Below are 6,483 nucleotides of genomic sequence, written 5' to 3' on the forward strand. Positions count from 1 at the left end.
TGTATATACAGTACATATATATACATATATATATGTATATATACTAATGTATATGCGCGATCTTAGCAGGTACTTAATGTTAGCTCAAATAGGTAGCCGACAACTCGGTGGGCTTTAAGAAGTTTTATACATACAAAGAACTTTTCTAAAAATGAACTGCTTGCCAACCAGACCCGCCGTCTAATTGAGACCAGTGTTTATTTGTCAAAATGTGTAGCCACGCCCAGCTAGTAAAAGGGACTTGCTGTTTAATTGGGACTCCTATAATTGAAGTTTTATGGTAAAATGAAACAGTACTACAGACAGAAATGTTCTGTCTAACACAGCGGTGTCCAAATTTTGTTTGCAAGGGGGCCATATTAGATAATGTGAAATTACCTGAGGGCCAGCTGCTTCATGTATCATATGGGTTATTATAAAAAAAAATCATATAATTATCATAAATGTAATCGTTTCATCTTTCAATGTGTGTGCAGGTCAGTCATTAGGAAATATGGGCAGGGGACAACATTTTCCAAAGCAGGCCCACCATCCACTAATTGTTAAATTGTATACTTCTTGTGAATAAAATCCAGTTAATTATATTTCCACATGTATTTTGTATATACTCTGTGGTTAGACCTTATATTCTAATTTGAAAAGCAGAGGTAGTCACGTGTGTGTCCTGGGCATCAGAAAAGAAGATTCATGGTAATATGGTTCCCTATGTCCTGATTTCAACCTTCGTTCAAAATCTTTGGGGAGTTTAAAAACTATCTATTTTTGGAAAGTGTAGTGTGTGACAGACCCCAAAACCAATGTTTCCATTTTTTTTCAAAGTCTCTGTGGCAGCCATCTTGGACTTTCAAAATGGCGACCACCCATAAACTGTTTTTAGGTGGATCCCTCATGATAAATCAAACTGGTTCTGAGTTTAGGAGTTAATTGCAAAAATTTCAAGCCAAGGAAACAAATTAGAACATTTCCACTCCATTAAAAATAGAATCTGATGCTGCACCTGCCTATGGACAGCTAAGACATAGGCATGGACGGACAGTGTCATTCAGCCAGGTGACTCTTTTTAGTGATCTGACAGAGCAGAAAACTCTGGTGAGAGAAAGGGAGGAGGTGTGTGCTTACTGATAAATAAGGACTGGTGTGACAATATGAATGTGAGGTGCTGTCCTGTTCCTGCTTGCCCTGCACCACAAGGAGAATAAACACTTTGTGTCATGGCATTACAGCACTGCCTGTGTACAGGAGGAGCGACCTTGTTGAGGTTGAGATATGTAAACACACCTCAACACATCCCCAGTAAGCTCAAGGCAATTGAATCGAACGCAACTGGACTTAGTTTTGTCTTAGAAGACGTTTCACCTCTTATCCAAGAGGCTTCATCAGTTCATGCTTGTCTGATTAGGCTGGAACTAGTCTGACAAACTGGTGTGGAAAAAACCCAGGTATTTAACCTCTGAGGAGGTCTTCACAAGGCCAATGATGTCACTGGTTTGTTAGTGCTCCTATAGTGTGTCAACGACGGTCACTGAAACTCCTGCTGCAACGGTGGTAGTTGGAGTCGTTAGACAAAAACAGCACAAAACAAAAGAAATCTACTGTGTAAATATGTTCAAAATGCTGTTTTACTGAGATTCATGAAATCCAATATGGCCGCCGCCTAGTGACACCACAATACGCAAATTAGATGACTTAATTTACTACCATCACAAACTTTGGGTCATGATGAATAGTTTTCTCATTTACAGTATGCCTTGATCTCTCACCACTTTCAAGCTACAGCCTTTTGAAATGTTGAAATGAATATTTATTTTTTCCTAAATAAACTCTTGCACCTAAAGGGTTAAAAGGCATGAATAGAGATGTCTTAGGGTAGGGACATGATATCCCATAGTATATTTGTTGTACCTCCTTTCTCTCCTTCAGGGAACAGAAGTTATAGTCATATATATATATATATATATATATATGTATAATCATATATATATAATCTAGTTTTCTTTAAAAATCTCCAGTAAAATAAATCCATAATACAACCATCCAAATTTGTATGCCCTTCCCTTAAGCTAAAAAAAAAAAACTAAACGAGCAACGAATATATCCACAGATGAGTTTATGTTTTTGTTAGTAACTATGGTATTGGTTAAGGAAAAAGGGGATCTGTCTTTATTATTATCACTCATTGCTGCTACATTCCATAGAAATTCCATTCATATATTGCTCCCGTTAAAGGCATCATACCAGAGTTGTACAATACCCACTGGCTGATATCAGAATGCTACTGAAGCATTAATGTCACTCCAATATCTCAGCACCTGAACATATTGGTCTAACCTCACAGTCCCACTTCTCCAGAGAGTGAAGTCAGCACTCTGATTGGGCTTGGAGAAGCATTACTGGGCCAAGGCCTGAGTCAACTAATTAAAACTTTGCATGTTGGAACTAATTGTCTCCCAGAGCCATTCTTCTAACACATCCTGTGATGAAAATGAATACTAATTCCAGGACTGCCCAGAATCTGTAATTTAATTAACATTAATAAAAACAGTACTGAAAGAGTGAACTTTTAACGTGCTTTTTTTTTCTCTTCTTTTCATGTCCCTAAAGAGAGACTTCTGAACTGGGGCATTTTTCCAAGGGGTCGACTGCCTGCAGGTTATTTGAGCTTTCATTGGGATCTGTCTGACTTTCTTAATGTTTCACATTATAATTCTTCACATTTTGTCTGTTTTGCATTTGATAAGCCAGTTTTGATGATAGAATGTAGACTCCTTAGTTAATAGCTGCATGCTATACTCTGTTTTGCCCATTTATTGTACTGATGTATTCTGTTTCCATTTTATTTGATTCTGGCTGATAGCTTATAGTTTACTTGATTGCATTCTCTGATTTGTGTAATTATTGTCATGAAGTGTAATCAGAGATAGCCCACCTTAAAATGTGTTTGTGGGTGTGTAAGCAGAACAATGTTTTACTCTGTGTATTTGTTGAAAGAACCAAGAGATGCAAATGAAACAAAAGATAGTCTGAACAAGACAAAAGAATAAAAGCTTGACGTATACAAGTGTGTCTACCAGATTTTTTGTGGACAATTGGTAATTTTGGTCAGTTAGTGGTTCTATAGTCAGTATCAAGTGAAATGATCCGTGTGACGCTTATCAGTTCATTTTTCCACATAAAAAATGAAAATTAGGAAACTGAAGAAATGAATTCAATTTCCCAAAATTGTATTTTTCTTCTGTCGAATCAATGTATAGTTAAGATTTTGAAGTCATTTTTCCAATTTTCTATATGTGGAATGTTGAATAGATAAACAGAAAATAGAATAATTGAAAATTGGACTATTTTTTATTTCTATTTGTGTGTTGGGCTGTCTGAGGGTGGGCTCTATGCACCAGACTTAATGCTGATTGGTTGGTGAGGTTGCCTCATTTTAGGATTTTACATCCGGTCATAGCCAAAGTTAGATACCACTGTTGCAGGTGAGTCTCATCGGTTTTTCCCTCTAAATGCATATTTATCAGAGATGGCAATTCATAGGGAAGACTCTGTGTTTATTCAAATATACACCATATAACTTGAGAGTACGGATGCACGATATTGGATTTTTTGCCAATATGCCTCCATATATCAACTCATTTGGCTGACAACCAATACCAATACTGATATAGCCACGTTTTTCCCCACCTAATTTTAGTGATCATCAAGTCTCTTCTGGAGTGGAATTATCATCATATTATGCATGCATACTCTTTTCATGATGGCCCAGCAGATGGAGATGAAATAAAATACTGATATATCCACTTCTTTACCTGCCTAAATGTAGTGATCATCAACTTTGATGCTCATGTCATTAATATGCAATGCTAAAAGAATACTTTTAAGGTGGCACAGTGGAGCAGTGGTTAACACTGCTGCGTCACCGTAAGAGGGTTCTGGGTTCTAACCCGCCTGCCAGCTAGAGGTCCTTCTGTGTGGAGTTTGCATGTTCTTCCCATGTTAGCCTGTGTTTTCTCTGGGTTCCCTGGCTTCCTCCTGCAGTCCAAAGACTTGCAGGTTAGATTACTGGTGACTCTAAAAAATTAGGGTGGTTCCTTAAATATTGATACTGTCACAGTGGGCACTGTTTACCTGCCATAAATGCCATCTTCTCAGCTCATTCAGTAGTTTTCTACTCTCCCCACCTCTCCACCACACCTACCTGCCAGCTTATCACCTGTCCTCACATTTCCAGTGCCTCTCACCTGTGGATCATTACCACCTGTCACTATAAAGACTCTCACATCACAGACTCTCCTTGCCAGATTGTTCTTTGCCTTCATGCAAGACCTTTCAGCATTTGTTTGCGGACTACTTCCTCATCACTTCCCCTGCCTGCCCCTGATTCTCCTGTTTCATCTGCTCCCCGGTAAACCACTCCAACTTCTGTCCTCCTCAAGAGCTCTGCTTCTGCCTTCCTGGCTCCTGTTCACCTGTGTTCTGTGGCGAGAGACAGCTCTCCAAAGTAAGTTTACCAGTTCAGTTACCTGTGATCTTCTGGAAGATCAGCAGTTCCCCGGCTCCTCCAGTCTACATGTCAAAGTATCCTTGAGCAAGATACTGAACCCCAAATTGCTCCTGATGATGCTTCCATCAGTGTGTGTGTGTGTGTGTTAAAAACCAAGTAGCAGGTGGCACTTTGTATCGTAGCCTCAGCCACCAGTGTATGAATGCATGTGTGTGTGAATGTGGCTCGTACTGTAAAAAGCGCTTTGAGTGGTCAGATGGCCAGAAAGGTGCTCTACAAATGCAGGTCCATTTACCATCCTTTACCATTCCGTGCTGTGGATTGCTTGGCTGCACATTCCGCCTTTTTGTGTGCGCTGCAGATTCCACTCATCATTGCTGGTGACAAACTCTGCTGCCCCATCCATGGCTGGCTTCGCATCGGTGAGACTGTTCCTCCTGTGAGTAGCTACACCTTGTTTTCAAATTCCTGCTCGTCTGACATCACTCTCTGTCTGCCCCCTCATAGTACCATTGCACATAATTTAACTGTCTGCTGTGTGTTTGTGTCCAGCAACTGCCAGCTCCTCACTTGTTTTCCGCTCTGGCGTACCATGCCGAGGTCTGTGGACTGCCTCCGAATCCCTGAAAGCTCTGAACATGAACATTGACTCTCTCAGCAGCTTTACCACCCTGTTCTCCCTGTATTTGTTTAATTGGTGCATTAAAGCTCAGTTTAAACTGTTCAGTCTGTCTACGGTGCTGCTTTTGGGTCTTAAACTCACCTGTTACAGATACTACATTTTCATTTTGAAGATCCATGTTAGCGTCAATAGGATTGATACCAATAATCTCTTCTACATCATACCTATTTGTATTTGAGAGCAAAACTGTGTAAACAACATTCCTTTGTCGTGAACACATCTAGTGCATGTACTCACTTCTTCACCACTGATCTTGTGTTCACTCAGTCAACTTAAGATCCAGCAGTGTCTTCTTAGTTTCACTTTCACCCGATGTCAGCAGTAGGATACGCTCACCTCCTAGCCCTCCTATTTACTGCTGTGAGATGATGTGGACCCTCAATTGTACTATGAATAGAACCGCGTGCGCATCAGTGTGACTGCAGCTGTCCGCTGACATTTAATGTGGATAGTATTTCCGAGCCTGACTACTTTTATCCAATACATTATAGCAGTGATGGATTAATGAAAGAGGAAAAAACATGAGAAAGTGAACTTGGAGCTGCAACTAAAAGAAGGGGAGAGGATGGAAACACCTCAGCATCCAGACCTCTGACAAAGAGTTCACTGACAGAGTCTGTTTGGAGAGGCTCAGTGTAATTGGTCATCACTTGCTTTTACCTAAGCAGATTGATATATTTACCTAAATCATGAAATACCACTTCCCCCCACATAAAAAAAGCCACTTTAAAAAAAAAAGGAGCGTATCAGTATGGGTATCGCTGATTCTGGCCCTGTATTATTTGGTAATGGATTGAAACCAATTTGTGGTATTGCCCACCCCTGCCCTGATGTACCCTGCCATTCACACAATGTCAGCTGGGACAGGTTCATGACCCTTAATAGGATAAGCGGTTACGGATAATGAATTAATGACTGAATGAATGAAGTACTTGTAATAGCCAAGTTTTCAGGGATTTTAGTGTACAACTATAAATCAAGCTTCGGGGTAAGATGGGGGTGGTGGATGGGTGTGGAAGCTTTCTGATTTGATGACAGAGACTTTGATTCAGGTTGTATAAAAGTGTCAATCTGTCATCCCTGTACAATCTTAACTAGCACGGTTGTATGAATGCTTATTTTATTTATTTTGACATTGAACCTGCCATTTAAGGTTCAGAGGTTTTGTATTATAGAAAATATAAAATGAATAATCCGCATTGTGTTTGTTGAGGGGTTTGTTACAATCACTTCTATCAGTGTTGTTTATTGCTAAAAGCCTCCGTCTGCATCTCCAGCCCCTATAACGAAAATGCTCTAA

General features: G+C 39.9%; 1 long non-coding RNA gene across 1 annotated transcript; it reads left to right on the forward strand.

Annotated features, from left to right (window-relative positions):
* Positions 1 to 4,313: 4,313 nt before the first annotated feature.
* LOC117266964 (uncharacterized) lies at positions 4,314 to 5,195 on the forward strand. Its single transcript, XR_004502529.2, has 3 exons — positions 4,314 to 4,498; positions 4,863 to 4,940; positions 5,054 to 5,195. It is a non-coding gene; the product is annotated as an uncharacterized LOC117266964 (long non-coding RNA).
* Positions 5,196 to 6,483: the final 1,288 nt, after the last annotated feature.

This window comes from Epinephelus lanceolatus, chromosome 15 (genome assembly GCF_041903045.1).
Source record: "Epinephelus lanceolatus isolate andai-2023 chromosome 15, ASM4190304v1, whole genome shotgun sequence".
Taxonomy (NCBI): Eukaryota; Metazoa; Chordata; class Actinopteri; order Perciformes; family Serranidae; genus Epinephelus; species Epinephelus lanceolatus.